Raw genomic sequence first — 16,946 nt, forward strand, 5'->3', positions numbered from 1 at the left:
TCTAGACCTTGCTGTTGGCTGCTGAAGGGTGTGGTTTACGACTGTTTTCGGAATAGGTTTTGATGGCTTTGTTGTCGGTTGTTGTAAAACCCTTTGTAATGGGGTCTTTGGAACTGCACCTAATGCAGCAAACTCAACAGGTGATGGTTCAGGTTCCTCATAGACCTCGGGTTCCTGGTTCTCAAAATAAGAGTTCATTCCATCTTGTTGGCTCAGTAAGTGGGCTGCCACAGCATGGGATTGAGAAGTTGACTCAACACTCTCCAGGACCTTCAGTCGGGCATTATATGCTGCTATGTCTGTTTCCAGTGGCATTTTTTACATCCTAACATTCAGTTGATCTTTCTGTTGTTCCAGTTGAGCTTTCTCCAGTTCCAATGTATGCTTGTCCTGTAATGATGCTTGGCGAGCTAGTAGAGGCATGCAGAGGACACTGAGGATGCAGCCTTAGAATACTTTGTTTTACTTTATATTTTTGACACATTGGAAATGCTGTCGTGTGGTTCAATGAGCATTTGTGGCTCAACTTCAGCCTTTTTCCATATTTCCACCTCTTTCAGGAAATGTTCATAAGTCCTCACTTTTGGTTGATAATAGTTAATGCTCTCATTTTCCTGTTCCTCCTCTGTGACCAGCTCTAGTACAGATTCATGAGCATTCTGAAAGTCATTTTCCTGTTCCTCCTCTGTGACCAGCTCTAGTACAGATTCATGAGCATTCTGAAAGTCATGTTCCTGTTCCTCCTCTGTGACCAGCTCTAGCACAGATTCATGAGCATTCTGAAAGTCATGTTCCTGTTCCTCCTCTGTGACCAGCTCTAGCACAGATTCATGAGCATTCTGAAAGTCATTTCCCTGTTCCTCCTCTGTGACCAGCTCTAGCACAGATTCATGAGCATTCTGAAAGTCATTTTCCTGTTCCTCCTCTGTGACCAGCTCTAGTACAGATTCATGAGCATTCTGATAGTCATTTTCCTGTTCCTCCTCTGTGACCAGCTCTAGTACAGATTCATGAGCATTCTGAAAGTCATTTCCCTGTTCCTCCTCTGTGACCAGCTCTAGCACAGATTCATGAGCATTCTGAAAGTCATTTCCCTGTTCCTCCTCTGTGACCAGCTCTAGCACAGATTCATGAGCATTCTGAAAGTCATGTTCCTGTTCCTCCTCTGTGACCAGCTCTAGCACAGATTCATGAGCATTCTGAAAGTCATTTTCCTGTTCCTCCTCTGTGACCAGCTCTAGCACAGATTCATGAGCATTCTGAAAGTCATTTCCCTGTTCCTCCTCTGTGACCAGCTCTAGCACAGATTCATGAGCATTCTGAAAGTCATTGAGAACAGCATCAAATGCTTCAAGACCCTCATTCACAGTTTCAACGTTTCCTCCATCAACAAGAATAACTTTTATTTCATTCATTTTGCACGTACTGTACACACTCCAAGTTTGCCTCTCCGGGCTGCATAGAGTGCATTTAAATGCTCCTCTGCCCTCTCTAGTGGGGTCTTATTTGGGATTTGATTGGCCATCATTCACATTTAATTCACTCAATTTACAATGACACAGTTGTTGGTTTGATTGTTAAGCGTAATGCCCCTTTAGACCTCCTTTAATGCTTTAAAACACAGTCATCCATTTCAGCAAATTGACCCATTTTGAATTGAACATGTGCAAGTTTGTCATTTTAGATGCGTTTTAAACATTTCATCCCATTATAGGTTTTGTCCCCTTTAATTAAGTTTAAACACCAGTATCTTTAGATCCTTTAGTTGCGTTCCGTTGATGCATTGCATTTCCACGTTCGGCCTAAAATTAGACATAGGTCCCCTGGAGGTTTTTGTTTAGTCCCCGCTTTGTCCCGGGGATGTCACCTGATGGTCGTAAAGAAACGATAAAAAAAGTTTATCCCAGGGCACCCTAGTTTCATTGCACATCACCCATTGTTAGTGTTGCCAAGCCCATCGAGGCCCTGTTTGGTGAAGCACTGATCCAGTCACAGCTCTTTCTTTTGGCAATGCTAGGGACACACAACGTTTTTTCAACTTACATATTTGATTCATTTTGACATACATGATTACATTGTGCATGCTTATTCATATAGTCATTTTTATTTAACATCTCCTCAACTGGGATTCAACTCACAACCTCTTGGTTCACAGCATTCCCTTCTTCCTGCTATCCCACGCTGCCAAACATACCCTCGTAAAACTGACTATCCTACCGATCCTTGACTTTGGCCGTTTACAAAACAGCCTCCAACACTCTACTCAGCAAACTGGATAAAGTCCATCACAGTGCATTCCGTTTTGTCACCAAAGCCCCATATACTACCCACCACTGCAACCTGTATGCTCTCGTTGGCTGGCGCTCACTACATATCCGTCACCAAACCCACTGGCTCCAGGTCATCTATAAGTCTTTGCTAGGTAAAGCCCCGCCTTATCTCAGCTCACTGGTCACCATAGCAACACCCACCAGTAGCACGCGCTCCAGCAAGTATATTGCACTGGTCACCCCCAAAGCCAACACTTCCTTTGGCCGCCTTTCCTTCCAGTTCTCTGCTGCCAATGACTGGAACGAATTGCAAAAATCTTTGAAGCTGGAGTCTTATATCTACCTCTCTAACTATAAGCATCAGCTGTCAGAGCAGCTTACTGATCACGGTACCTGTACACAGCCAATCTGTAAATAGCACACCTGACTACCACATCCCCATATTATTACTTACCCTCCTGCTCTTTTGCACCCCAGTATCTCTACTTGCACATCATCATCTGCACATATATCACTCCAGTATTAATGCTAAATTGTAATGATTTTCGCCTCTCTGGCCTATTTATTTCTTACCTCCCTACTCTTCTACATTTACACTGTACATAGATCTTTCTATTTTTATTTTATTTTGTGTTATTGACTGTACGTTTGTTTATGTGTAACTCTGTGTTGTTGTTTTTCGCACTGCTTTGCTTTATCTTGGCCAGGTCTCAGTTGTAAATGAGAACTTGTTCTCAACTGGCCTACCTGGTTAAATAAAGGTGAAATAAAATAAATAAATATAATGTCTGTATCAATGACTGATTTCACCAGTACGCATATTCCTATACTTTGCACTTCAAAGTAAATCTCAGCTCTGTTAAAAACACACTGAAGAAAAACTAGTACATTTACTACAGTGTCCTAATATTACACCAGTAACACTAGACAACTATACTGAAAACCTAAACTCAAATAGCTGGAATAAGTAAATGAAGTCAATGAGAGAAGAGTCAGATTAATGGATCACTAAAATAGCAGTGCAGATGGCACTCTTTTGCTAAGTGCAGAGATGTTTTATACAGCAGGTAATGAATGAGTAGGGTACGTCTGGAATGCTACTGACTTTTTGGCGTAGCAGAGAGATCAGCATACCCCAAATTCAGACGTTGTGAGTTCAAATCCCAGGTAGGAACATATTGAAAAGTCAGTTCTAAGTGATCATGTCAAATGTAATCATATTGTCATTGATTCAAGATTTGTACACTATTTTAGCTAAACAGCGATACCATTTACCTTAAAAAACCCATACAATTTCATTTATTTTCTCATAGTTAGGGACACCCGGGACCATCACGCAACAAAACACCTCCAGGGACCATGACACAACGTCCCAAGAACGTTCAGAGGACCTTCAGGGGACTATGACACAACATCCCAAGAACGTTCAGAGGACCTTCAGGGTACTATGACACAACATCCCAAGAACGTTCAGACGACCTTCAGGGGACTATGACACAACGTCCCAAGAACGTTCAGAGGACCTTCAGGGGACTATGACACAACGTCGCAAGAACGTTCAGAGGACCTTCAGGGGACTATGACACAACGTCCCAAGAACGTTCAGAGGACCTTCAGGGGACCATGACACAACGTCCCAAGAACGTTCAGACGACCTTCAGGGGACCATGACACAACGTCCCAAGAACGTTCAGAGGACCTTCAGGGGACTATGACACAACGTCCCAAGAACGTTCAGAGGACCTTCAGGGGACCATGACACAACGTCCCAAGAATGTTCAGAGGACCTTCAGGGGACCATGACACAACGTCCCAAGAACGTTCAGACGACCTTCAGGGGACCATGACACAACGTCCCAAGAACGTTCAGACGACCTTCAGGGGACTATGACACAACGTCCCAAGAACGTTCAGAGGACTTTCAGGGGACTATGACACAACGTCCCAAGAGCGTTCAGACGACCTTCAGGGGACCATGACACAACGTCCCAAGAACGTTCAGAGGACCTTCAGGGGACTATGACACAACGTCCCAAGAACGTTCAGACGACCTTCAGGGGACCATGACACAACGTCCCAAGAACGTTCAGAGGACCTTCAGGGGACCATGACACAACATCCCAAGAACGTTCAGAGGACCTTCAGGGGACCATGATACAACATCCCAAGAACGTTCAGAGGACCTTCAGGGGACCATGACACAACATCCCAAGAACGTTCAGAGGACCTTCAGGGGACCATGACACAACGTCCCAAGAACGTTCAGAGGACCTTCAGGGGACCATGACACAACGTCCCAAGAACGTTCAGAGGACCTTCAGGGGACCATGACACAACGTCCCAAGAACGTTCAGAGGACCTTCAGGGGACTATGACACAACATCCCAAGAACGTTCAGACGACCTTCAGGGGACTATGACACAACGTCCCAACAACGTTCAGAGGACCTTCAGGGGACCATGACACAACATCCCAAGAACGTCCTAAAAATGTCCCTGGGAAATGAACCCTTGGGACCATCACCCAATATTCTTTGAACGTTCTCAAAACGTCCGTGGGATAACGTTGTGCCTTAATAACCCTTTAAGGGACCTCATGGGAAAGTCACCAAATGTCCTCAGGACGTCTCGCTCTCTCTCTCTCTATGTCTCTCTCTCTCTCAATAGCAATGCTATGCTCACTGAGTCTGTACATAGTCAAAGCTTTCCTTAAGTTTGGGTCAGTCACAGTGGTCAAGAATTCGAATCTAGGCTGGATCACAACCGGCCCTGATTGGGAGTCCCATAGGGCGGCTCACATTTGGCCCGGTGTCGTCCGGGTTTGGCCAGTGTATTCTCTGTTTAGAGTCAAATAGCATTTTAGTTTGCTCAGTTTTTTGTTAATTATTTCCAGTGTGTCAAGTAATTATCTTTTTGTTTTCTCATGATTTGGTTTGGTCTAATTGTGTTGCTGTCCTGGGGGTCTGTGGGGTCTGTTTGTGTTTGTGAACAGAGCCCCAGGACCAGCTTGCTTAGGGGACTCTTCTCCACATTCATCTCGCTGTAGGTGATGGCTTTGTTATGGAAGGCTTGGGAATCGCTTCCTTTTAGGTGGTTGTAGAATAAAACGTCTCTTTTCTGGATTAGCCTGCATTATTTGTTGTTTTACTTTGTACACAGAGGATATTTTTTCAGAATTCTGCATGCAGAGACTCAGTTTGTCCCATTTTGTAAATTCTTGGTTGGTGAGCAGACCCCAGACATCATAACCATCAAGAGCAATTGGTTATCCTAATTGGTATGTCAAATGTTATGTTCCTTTTGATGGCATTGAAGGCCCTTCTTGCCTTGTCTCAGATCGTTCACAGCTTTGTGGAAGTTACCTGTGGCGCTGATGTTTAGGCTGAGGTATGTATAGTTTTTGTGTGCTCTAGGGTAACGGTGTCTAGATGGAATTTGTATTTGTGGTCCTGGCGACTGGAACTTTTTTGGAACACCATTATTTTGGTCTTACTGAGATTAACTTTCAGGGCCCAGGTCTGGCAGAATCTGTGCAGAAGATCTAGGTGCTGCTGTAGGCCCTCCTTGGTTGGTGACAGAAGCACCAGATCATCAGCAAACAGTAGACATTTAACTTCAGATTCTAGTAGGGTGAGGCCGGATGCTGCAGACTGTTCTAGTGCCCTCGCAAATTCGTTGATATATATGTTGAAGAGGGTGGGGCTTAAGCTGCATCCCTGTCTCACCACACAGCCCTGTAGAAATAAATGTGTGTGTTTTTTGCCAAATTTAACATTACACTTGTTGTTTGTGTACATGGTTTTCATAATGTCGTAAGTTTTTCCTCAGTACATTGTTTTCGCTGAGGACATGTACGAGTCTCCTGTTAATGATAATGAAGAGGATTGTCACAAGATTGCTCTTCACGCATATCCCACAGTAGTTATTGGGGTCAAATTTGTCTCCACTTTTGTAGATTGGGGTGATCAGTCCTTGGTTCCAAATATTGGGGAAGATGCCAGAGCTAAGGATGATGTTAAAGAGTTTTAGTATAGCCAATTGGAATTTGTGGTCTGTATATTTTTAGCATTTCATTGAGGATACCATCAACACCACAGGCCATTTTGGGTTGGAGGGTTTGTATTTTGTCCTGTGGTTCATTCATTGTAATTGGAGAATCCAGTGGGTTCTGGTAGTCTCTAATAGTTGATTCTAAGATTTGTATTTGATCATGTATATGTTTTTGCTGTCTGTTCTTTGTTATAGGGCCAAACAGATTGGAGAAGTGGTTTATCCACACATCTCCGTTTTGGATAGATGACTCTTCGTGTTGTTGTTTGTTTAATGTTTTCCAATTTTCCCAGAAGTGATTAGATTCAATGCATTTGTTCCTGTTCCTTCTTTTTCCGTAGTGTATTTCTGTATTGTTTAAGTGATTCACCATAGTGAAGGTGTAGACTCAGGTTTTCTGTATTGTTTAAGTGATTCACCATAGTGAAGGTGTAGACTCAGGTTTTCTGTATTGTTTAAGTGATTCACCATAGTGAAGGCGTAGACTCAGGTTTTCTGTATTGTTTAAGTGATTCACCATAGTGAAGGTGTAGACTCAGGTTTTCTGTATTGTTTAAGTGATTCGCCATAGTGAAGGTGTAGACTCAGGTTTTCTGTATTGTTTAAGTGATTCACCATAGTGAAGGTGTAGACTCAGGTTTTCTGTATTGTTTAAGTGATTCGCCATAGTGAAGGTGTAGACTCAGGTTTTCTGTATTGTTTAAGTGATTCGCCATAGTGAAAGCGTAGACTCAGGTTTTCTGTATTGTTTAAGTGATTCGCCGTAGTGAAGGTGTAGACTCAGGTTTTCTGTATTGTTTAAGTGATTCGCCGTAGTGAAGGTGTAGACTCAGGTTTTCTGTATTGTTTAAGTGATTCGCCATAGTGAAAGCGTAGACTCAGGTTTTCTGTATTGTTTAAGTGATTCACCGTAGTGAAGGTGTAGACTCAGGTTTTCTGTATTGTTTAAGTGATTCGCCGTAGTGAAGGCGTAGACTCAGGTTTTCTGTATTGTTTAAGTGATTCGCCGTAGTGAAGGCGTAGACTCAGGTTTTCTGTATTGTTTAAGTGATTCGCCATAGTGAAGGTGTAGACTCAGGTTTTCTGTATTGTTTAAGTGATTCGCCATAGTGAAAGCGTAGACTCAGGTTTTCTGTATTGTTTAAGTGATTCGCCGTAGTGAAGGTGTAGACTCAGGTTTTCTGTATTGTTTAAGTGATTCACCGTAGTGAAGGTGTAGACTCAGGTTTTCTGTATTGTTTAAGTGATTCGCCGTAGTGAAGGTGTAGACTCAGGTTTTCTGTATTGTTTAAGTGATTCGCCGTAGTGAAGGTGTAGACTCAGGTTTTCTGTATTGTTTAAGTGATTCGCCGTAGTGAAGGCGTAGACTCAGGTTTTCTGTATTGTTTAAGTGATTCGCCATAGTGAAGGTGTAGACTCAGGTTTTCTGTATTGTTTAAGTGATTCGCCATAGTGAAAGCGTAGACTCAGGTTTTCTGTATTGTTTAAGTGATTCACCGTAGTGAAAGCGTAGACTCAGGTTTTCTGTATTGTTTAAGTGATTCGTCGTAGTGAAGGTGTAGACTCAGGTTTTCTGTATTGTTTAAGTGATTCGCCATAGTGAAGGCGTAGACTCAGGTTTTCTGTATTGTTTAAGTGATTCGCCATAGTGAAGGTGTAGACTCAGGTTTTCTGTATTGTTTTAGTGATTCGCCATAGTGAAGGTGTAGACTCAGGTTTTCTGTATTGTTTAAGTGATTCACCGTAGTGAAGGTGTAGACTCAGGTTTTCTGTATTGTTTAAGTGATTCGCCATAGTGAAGGCGTAGACTCAGGTTTTCTGTATTGTTTAAGTGATTCACCGTAGTGAAGGCGTAGACTCAGGTTTTCTGTATTGTTTAAGTGATTCGCCATAGTGAAGGCGTAGACTCAGGTTTTCTGTATTGTTTAAGTGATTCACCGTAGTGAAGGCGTAGACTCAGGTTTTCTGTATTGTTTAAGTGATTCGCCATAGTGAAGGCGTAGACTCAGGTTTTCTGGGTCTATCTTTTTGGTTGGACAGGTTTCTCAATTTCTTTCTTAGGTTTTTGCATTCTTCATCAAACCATTTCTTATTGTTGTTAATTTTCTTTGGTTTTCTGTTTGAATTTTTTTGATTTGATGGGGAAGCTGAGAGGTCAAATATACTGTTTAGGTTTTCTACTGCCAAGTTTACACCTTCACTATTACAGTGAAATGTTTGTCCACAAAGTTGTCTTAAAGGGATTGAATTTGTTGTTGCCTATTTCTTTTTTTGTAGGTTTCCAGCGCTAGTTTCCTTCCATCAATATAATTTCTTAATATTATTCAGTTCCTTTGGCTTTGATGCCTCATGATTGAGCAAAGCTCTGTTCAAGTAGACTGTGATTTTGCTGTGATCTGATAGGGGTGTCAGTGAGCTGACTATGAACGCTCTGAGAGACTCTGGGTTGAGATCAGTAATAAAGTAGTCTACAGTACTACTGCCAAGAGATGAGCTATAGGTGTACCTACCATAGGAGTCCCCTCGAAGCCTACCATTGACTATGTACAGACCCAGCTTGCGACAGAGCCGCAGGAGTTGTGACCCGTTTTTGTTGGTTATGTTGTCCTAGATGTGCCTTGGGGAGGGAATGCTGTCTCCTCCAGGTAGGTGTTTGTCCCCCTGTGTACTGAGGGTGTCAGGTTCTTGTCCAGTTCTGCCATTTAGGTCGCCACAGACTGGTCCATGTCCCTGGGCCTGGAAATGATTGATTTCCCCCTCTAGGATGGAAATGTTGTCTTTATTAAAGTATGGGGATTCTAGTGGGGGGATATAGGTAGCACACTGGAGGACATTTTTGTCTGTTGCGATAATTTCCTTTTGAATTTCTAGCCAAATGTAAAATGTTCCTGTTTTGATTAATTCAATAGAGTGAGTTAGGTCTGCTCTATACCAAATTAGCATATGCCCTGAGTAGTTTGGAGGATGGGAATACCATCTCTCTCTCTCTCTCTCTCTCTCTCTCTCTCTGTATCTCTGTATCTCTCTGTATCTCTCTCTGTATCTCTCTGTATCTCTCTCTCTGTATCTCTCTCTGTATCTCTCTCTATATCTCTCTGTATCTCTCTCTCTCTGTATCTCTCTCTCTCTATCTCTCTCTCTCTATATCTCTCTCTATATCTCTCTCTATATCTCTCTCTATATCTCTCTCTATCTCTATATATCTCTCTCTATATCTCTCTCTATATCTCTCTCTCTATATCTCTCTCTATATATCTCTCTCTCTATATATATATCTCTCTATATCTCTCTCTCTCTATATCTCTCTCTCTCTCTCTCTCTGTATCTCTCTCTATATATATCTCTCTCTCTATCTCGCTCTCTCTATATCTCTCTCTATATCTCTCTCTATATCTCTCTCTCTCTATATCTCTCTCTATATCTCTCTCTCTCTATATATATATATATCTCTCTCTCTCTGTATCTCTCTCTATATATCTCTCTCTATATATATCTCTCTCTCTCTATATCTCTCTCTCTCTATATCTCTCTCTATATATCTCTCTCTCTCTCTCTATATATATATATATATATATATATATATATATCTCTCTGTATCTCTCTCTATATATCTCTCTCTCTCTATATCTCTCTATATATATCTCTCTCTATATATATCTCTCTCTCTGTATCTCTCTCTATCTCTCTCTCTCTCTCTGTATCTCTCTCTATATATCTCTCTCTATATATCTCTCTCTCTCTATATATCTCTCTTTCTCTCTATATATATATCTCTCTCCCTCTCTCTGTATCTCTCTCTATATATCTCTCTCTCTATATATCTCTCTATATATATCTCTCTCTCTATACCTCTCTCTCTCTCTGTATCTCTCTCTATATCTCTCTCTCTCTCTGTATCTCTCTCTATATATCTCTCTCCCTCTATATCTCTCTCTCTCTCTGTATCTCTCTCTATCTCTCTCTCTCTCTCTCTCTCTCTCTCTCTCTCTCTCTCTCTCTCTCTCTCTCTCTCTCTCTCTCTCTCTCTCTCTCTCTCAATTTAATTATTGGCATGGGAAACATGTTTACATTGCCAAAGCTCTCTCTCTTTCTCTCTTTATTGATTTATCTGTGTGTCTGGGATTTCTGTTTTGCGCTGTCAGCCCTTTCTCACCTACACACACACACACACACACACACACACACACACACACACACACACACACACACACACACACACACACACACACACACACACACACACACACACATCACACGCACATCACACACACATCACACACACATCACACACACATCACACACACATCACACACACATACGCGCTGTACACAAAGTCAGTGTGAATTTTTGTGAGTGTGTGTCTTTGTGTACACATGTGGGTGTATATATGTTGTGTGAAGTGTGAAAATGTGTGTGTGCATCCAACACCGCAATTTCCTAATGTTTATGTGCTCACATTCCTCAGTGTGTAACCATCAATGGTGTTAGTTTTTTCCTGGATCTTTCCACTATCTTAATTTCGGACTAGGTCTAATTAAAGCTTCATCGCCAAGTTCCATGTTTCCTCCTCTTGCATCTCATTGTGTTGTGTTTATCAGTGTAATTACTGAATGCTGTGTATTGACTTCAGCCTGAGAGATCACTGCTTAAATAGACCACCTTTACTGAAGTATGTCCTGGGGACAGGGGGGGTCGAGAGGGAAGGGGGTGGGGGGTTGAAAGAATGAGACAGAAATACAGAGAGAAACCAAGAGAGACCCTCCCCTCTCTCTCTCTCTCTCGCTCTCAGTCCCTCAGAGATTGATGATGATTGAAGGGTAACTAATTAGCATGTGCTTTAATATGCGCAACCACCAAACTGAGCTGTCCAATTAGTCATCAACCCTGACAGGCCTTGTCCAATCAGATTAGTCGCTGCCGGTTGCCCGGGCCGCCAAGCCTCCTGTGTGGACCTGTCACTCCCAAGGAATTTTGGGTAGGACCAGATATGCTACAAGTTTTCTATTGGGTCAGATAATTCTCCAGAGTCAGATACTTCTCACTTCCCTAACGTTTGAATTAAGGAAATGCTAGCTAGCCGTAGCTACATTATCTTAAATGAGATATGTCACCGACTCTCCTTAGAGTAGAGAGAGAGAGACTCAACCGAGAGTCTCTCAGAGCATTCACAGTCAGCCCACTTACACCCGAAGAGTTATCTATCCAAAAATGAGATGCATGGATAAACCACTTCTCCAATTTTTTGGGCCCTAAAACAAAGAACAAACAGCAAAAACATATACATGATCAAATACAAATCTTAGAATCAAATATTAAAGACTACCAGAACACACTGGATTCTCCAATTGCATTGACTGAACCACAGGACAAAATACAAACCCTCCAACCCAAAAAGGCCTGTGGTGTTGATGGTATCCTCAATGAAATTATAAAATATACAGACCACAAATTCCAATTGACTATACTTAAACTCTTTTTCATCATCCTTGGCTCTGGCATCTTCCCCAATAATTAGAACCAAGGACTGATCACCCCAATCCACAAAAGTGGAGACAGATTTGACCCCAATAACTGCCGTGGGATATGCGTCAACAGCAACCTTGGGATAATCCTCTGCATTATCATTAACAGCAGACTCGTACATTTCCTCAGTGAAAAAAATGTACCGAGCAAATGTCAAATTGGCTTTTTACCAAATTACTGTACGACAGACCACGTATTCACCCTAATTGACAAACAAATACACCAAAACAAAGGCAAAGTATTCTCATGCTTTGTTGATTTAAAAAAAAAAAAAAAAGCTTTTCACTCAATTTGGCATGAGGGTCTGCTATACAAATTGATGGAAAGCGGTGTTGGGGGAAAAAATATACAACATTATAAAATCCATGTACACAAACAACAAATGTGTGGTTAAAATTGGCAAAAAACACACACATTTCTTTCGACAGGGCCGTGGGGTGAGACAGTGATACATCTTAAGCCCCACCCTCTTCAACATATATATCAACGATTTGGCAAGGGCAATAGAACAGTCTGCAGCACCCAACCTAACACTACTACAATCTGAAGTTAAATGTTTACTGTTTGCTGATGATCTGGTGCTGTCACCAACCAAGGAGGGCCTACAGCAGCACCTAGATCTTCTGCACAGATTCTGCCAGACCTGGGCCCTGACAGTAAATCTCAGTAAGACCAAAATAATGGTGTTCCAAAAAAGTTCCAGTCGCCAGGACCACAAATACAAATTCCATCTAGACACCGTTGCCCTAGATCACACAAAAAACTATACATACCTCGGCCTAAACATCAGCACCACAGGTAACTTCCACAAAGCTGTGAACGATCTGAGAGACAAGGCAAGAAGTGTCTTCTATGCCATCAAAAGGAACATAAAATTCGACATACCAATTAGGATCTGGCTAAAAATATTTGAAAAGGTTATAGAACCCATTACCCTTCATGGTTGTGAGGTCTGATGTCTGCTCACCTACCAAGAATTCACAAAATGGGACAAACACCAAATTGTAACTCTGCATGCAGAATTCTGCAAATATATCCTCAGTGTACAACGTAAAAACTCAAAATAATGCATGCAGAGCAGAACAAGGCTGATACCAGCTAATTATCAACATCCAGAAAACACCTAAAAGGAAGCGATTCCCAAACCTTCCATAACAAATCCATCACCTACAGAGAGATGAACCTGGAGAAGAGTCCCCTAATCAAGCTGGTCCTGGGGCTCTGTTCACAAACACAAACAGAGCCCCAGAACAGCAACACAACGTGACCCAACCCAATCATGAGAAAACATAATGATAATTACTTGACACATTGGAAAGAATTTACAAAAAAACAGAGCTAGCTAGAATGCTATTTGGCCCTAAATAGAGAGTACACAGTGGCAGAACACCTGACCACAGTGACTGACCCAAATTTAAGGAAACTTTGACTATGTACAGACTCAGTGAGCATAGCCTTGCTATTGAGAAATGCCGCTGTAGGCAGACCTGGCTCTGAAGAGAAGACAGGCTATGTGCACACTGCCCACAAAATGAGGTGGAAACTGAGCTGCACTTCCTAACCTCCTGACAAATGTATGACCATATTAGAGACACATATTTCCCTCAGATTACACAGATCCACAAAGAATTTGAAAACAAATCCAATTTTGATAACCTCCCATATCTACTGGGTGAAATACCACAGTGTGCCATCACAGCAGCAAGATGTGTGACCTGTTGCCACAAGAAAAGGGCAACCAGTGAAGAACAAACACCACTGTAAATACAACCTATATTTATTTATTTTCCCTTTTGTACTTTAACTATTTTCACATAATATGACATTTGAAATGTCTTTATTCTTGTGGAACGTTTGTGAGTGTCATTTTTTATGTTAATTTTTATTGTTTATTTCACTTTTGTTTATTATCTAGTTCACTTGCTTTGGCAACGTTAACATATGTTTCCCATGCCAATAGATCCCTTAAATTGAATTGTAATGAATTCAGAGAGAGCGAGAGATTGTCTGTGTGTGTGTGTGTGTGTGTGTGTGTGTGTGTGTGTGTGTGTGTGTGTGTGTGTGTGTGTGTGTGTGTGTGTGTGTGTGTGTGTGTGTGTGTGTGTGTGTGTGTGTGTGTGTGTGTGTGTGTGTGTGTGTGTGTGTGGTACACATGTGTTCATGCATCAAATGCCTAGTTGCACAACAGTGGTCTGTTCCCCTGTCCCAGATCTGTCATTCACCCTGTGCAGTCTTTCTTTTCAAGGTGTCAGATCTGTCATTCACCCTGTGCAGTCTTTCTGTTCAGGGTGTCAGATCTGTCATTCACCCTGTGCAGTCTTTCTGTTCAGGGTGTCAGATCTGTCATTCACCCTGTGCAGTCTTTCTGTTCAGGGTGTCAGATCTATCATTCACCCTGTGCAGTCTTTCTGTTCAGGGTGTCAGACCTATAATTCACCCTGTGCAGTCTTTCTGTTCAGGGTGTCAGATCTATCATTCACCCTGTGCAGTCTTTCTGTTCAGGGTGTCAGATATATCATTCACCCTGTGCAGTCTTTCTGTTCAGCGTGTCAGATCTATCATTCACCCTGTGCAGTCTTTCTGTTCAGGGTGTCAGATCTATCATTCACCCTGTGCAGTCTTTCTGTGCAGGGTGTCAGATCTATCATTCACCCTGTGCAGTCTTTCTGTTCAGGGTGTCAGATCTATCATTCACCCTGTGCAGTCTTTCTGTTCAGGGTGTCAGATCTATCATTCACCCTGTGCAGTCTTTCTGTTCAGGGTTTCAGATCTATCATTCACCCTGTGCAGTCTTTCTGTTCAGGGTGTCAGATCTATCATTCACCCTGTGCAGTCTTTCTGTTCAGGGTTTCAGATCTATCATTCACCCTGTGCAGTCTTTCTGTTCAGGGTGTCAGATCTGTCATTCACCCTGTGCAGTCTTTCTGTTCAGGGTGTCAGATCTATCATTCACCCTGTGCAGTCTTTCTGTTCAGGGTGTCAGATCTATCATTCACTCTGTGCAGTCTTTCTGTTCAGGGTGTCAGATCTGTCATTCACCCTGTGCAGTCTTTCTGTTCAGGGTGTCAGATCTATCATTCACCATGTGCAGTCTTTCTGTTCAGGGTGTCAGATCTGTCATTCACCCTGTGCAGTCTTTCTGTTCAGGGTGTCGTGGTAAAAAGTGAATCCTAAATATATAATGGGTTCCTGTTTCATGGTGTTTAGCTTTTGCCAATCTGGCCTGTGTCCCTGTATGTCCAGTGTCCTTTAGGCACTTGTCAACTGTAGTGCACTATATAGGGAATAGGGTTTAATTTGTGATGATACCTGTGTCTTTGTTATTAGCTAAGTGTGTTGAGATGATTGGTGTTTCATTTGAGGTCTTTTGTCTGCTTTTAATTAATGGAGGCTGACCATGTTTATCTTATCAGTCCATCACTGCACTTTCTATTGAACACAGTGACACACACACACACACACACACACACACACACACACACACACACACACACACACACACACACACACACACACACACACACACACACACACACACACACACACACACACACACACACACACACACACACACACACACACACACACACCTCTGGTTGCTGGCACACACACTTATCTTATCAGCAGATCACTCCACGTTCTATTAACTGTCACACACAAATGCACGCACGTGTACACGCTCACACACACACACACACACACACACACACACACACACACACACACACACACACACACACACACACACACACACACACACACACACACACACACGAACACATGCACACACACACTTGATCTAATCTCCTGTGTGCGGGGCTCTCTCTTTAAATCCCTTAAATGCTCGGGGATCCCCTGCTCCATCTCTAACTCCCTCATCCCTCCATCTCATTCCACCTTCATCCCTTTATCTCTGCTCTCCATCCCTCCGTCTCTGTCCTCCCCTGATCCCTCTATCTTTCTAACCAACAGTTATCATTGCAGCAGATACAATCCATTCACATACAGGGCTGTATTTATCTACCAGAAGAAGGAGGAACCATAAATCCCATTTTATTGGTCAAGGTAAAAAATCTGCAGGGCTCAGGTTACATAATGTATTCTCTGGAGTAGTCAGTACTGTATTCCTGGAGTAGTCAGTATTGTATTCTCTGGGGTAGTCAGTACTGTATTCCTGGAGTAGTCAGTACTGTATTCCTGGAGTAGTCAGTACTGTATTCTCTGGAGTAGTCAGTATTGTATTCTCTGGGGTAGTCAGTACTGTATTCCTGGAGTAGTCTGTACTGTATTCTCTGGGGTAGTCAGTACTGTATTCCTGGAGTAGTCAGTACTGTATTCCTGGAGTAGTCAGTACTGTATTCTCTGGGGTAGTCAGTACTGTATTCCTGGAGTAGTCAGTACTGTATTCCTGGAGTAGTCAATACTGTATTCCTGGAGTAGGCAGTACTGTGTTCCTGGAGTAGTCAGTACTGTATTCCTGGAGTAGTCAGTACTGTATTCCTGGGGTAGTTAGTACGGTTTTCCTGGAGTAGTCAGTACTGTATTCTCTGGAGTAGCCAGTACTCTATTCTTTGAGTAGTCAATACTGTATTCCTGGAGTAGTCAGTACTGTATTCCTGGAGTAGTCAGTGCTGTATTCCTGGGGTAGTCAGTACTGTATTCCTGGAAAAATCAGTACTGTATTCCTGGGGTAGTCAGTGTTGTATTCCTGGGGTAGTCAGTATTGTATTCATGGGGTAGTCAGTGTTGTATTCCTGGAGTAGTCAGTACTGTATTCCTGGGGTAGTCAGTACTGTATTCCTGGGGTAGTCAGTACTGTATTCCTGGGGTAGTCAGTACTGTATTCCTGGGGTAGTCAGTGGAGGTTTACAGAGGAGAGAGAACGATACAGTGAGAGAGTGAAAAGTGTGGAGAAAAAGTTTGAGAAAATGAGTAGAGAGAGAGACAATTATAGCAGAGCGGTGAGCCACACAGTAGGTATTCCCATCCCTCCTGTATTCCTCATGTCTCTCCATTCCACAACAAACATGTGAGAAGTCTAACACAATAACCTAACTGGCCTCACACAGCTACACATAACTCACGGCCTTATGGTCTTCAACCT

The 16,946-nt window shown here is 42.4% G+C and overlaps 1 protein-coding gene across 1 annotated transcript in view; it reads left to right on the forward strand.

The window, feature by feature from the left end:
* Positions 1 to 16,946, forward strand: part of LOC120050489 (catenin delta-2-like) — a 363,309-nt gene that overhangs the window by 175,159 nt on the left and 171,204 nt on the right. The window lies entirely within an intron of this gene.

Source organism: Salvelinus namaycush, chromosome 7, assembly GCF_016432855.1.
Source record: "Salvelinus namaycush isolate Seneca chromosome 7, SaNama_1.0, whole genome shotgun sequence".
In the NCBI taxonomy this organism is placed as follows: Eukaryota; Metazoa; Chordata; class Actinopteri; order Salmoniformes; family Salmonidae; genus Salvelinus; species Salvelinus namaycush.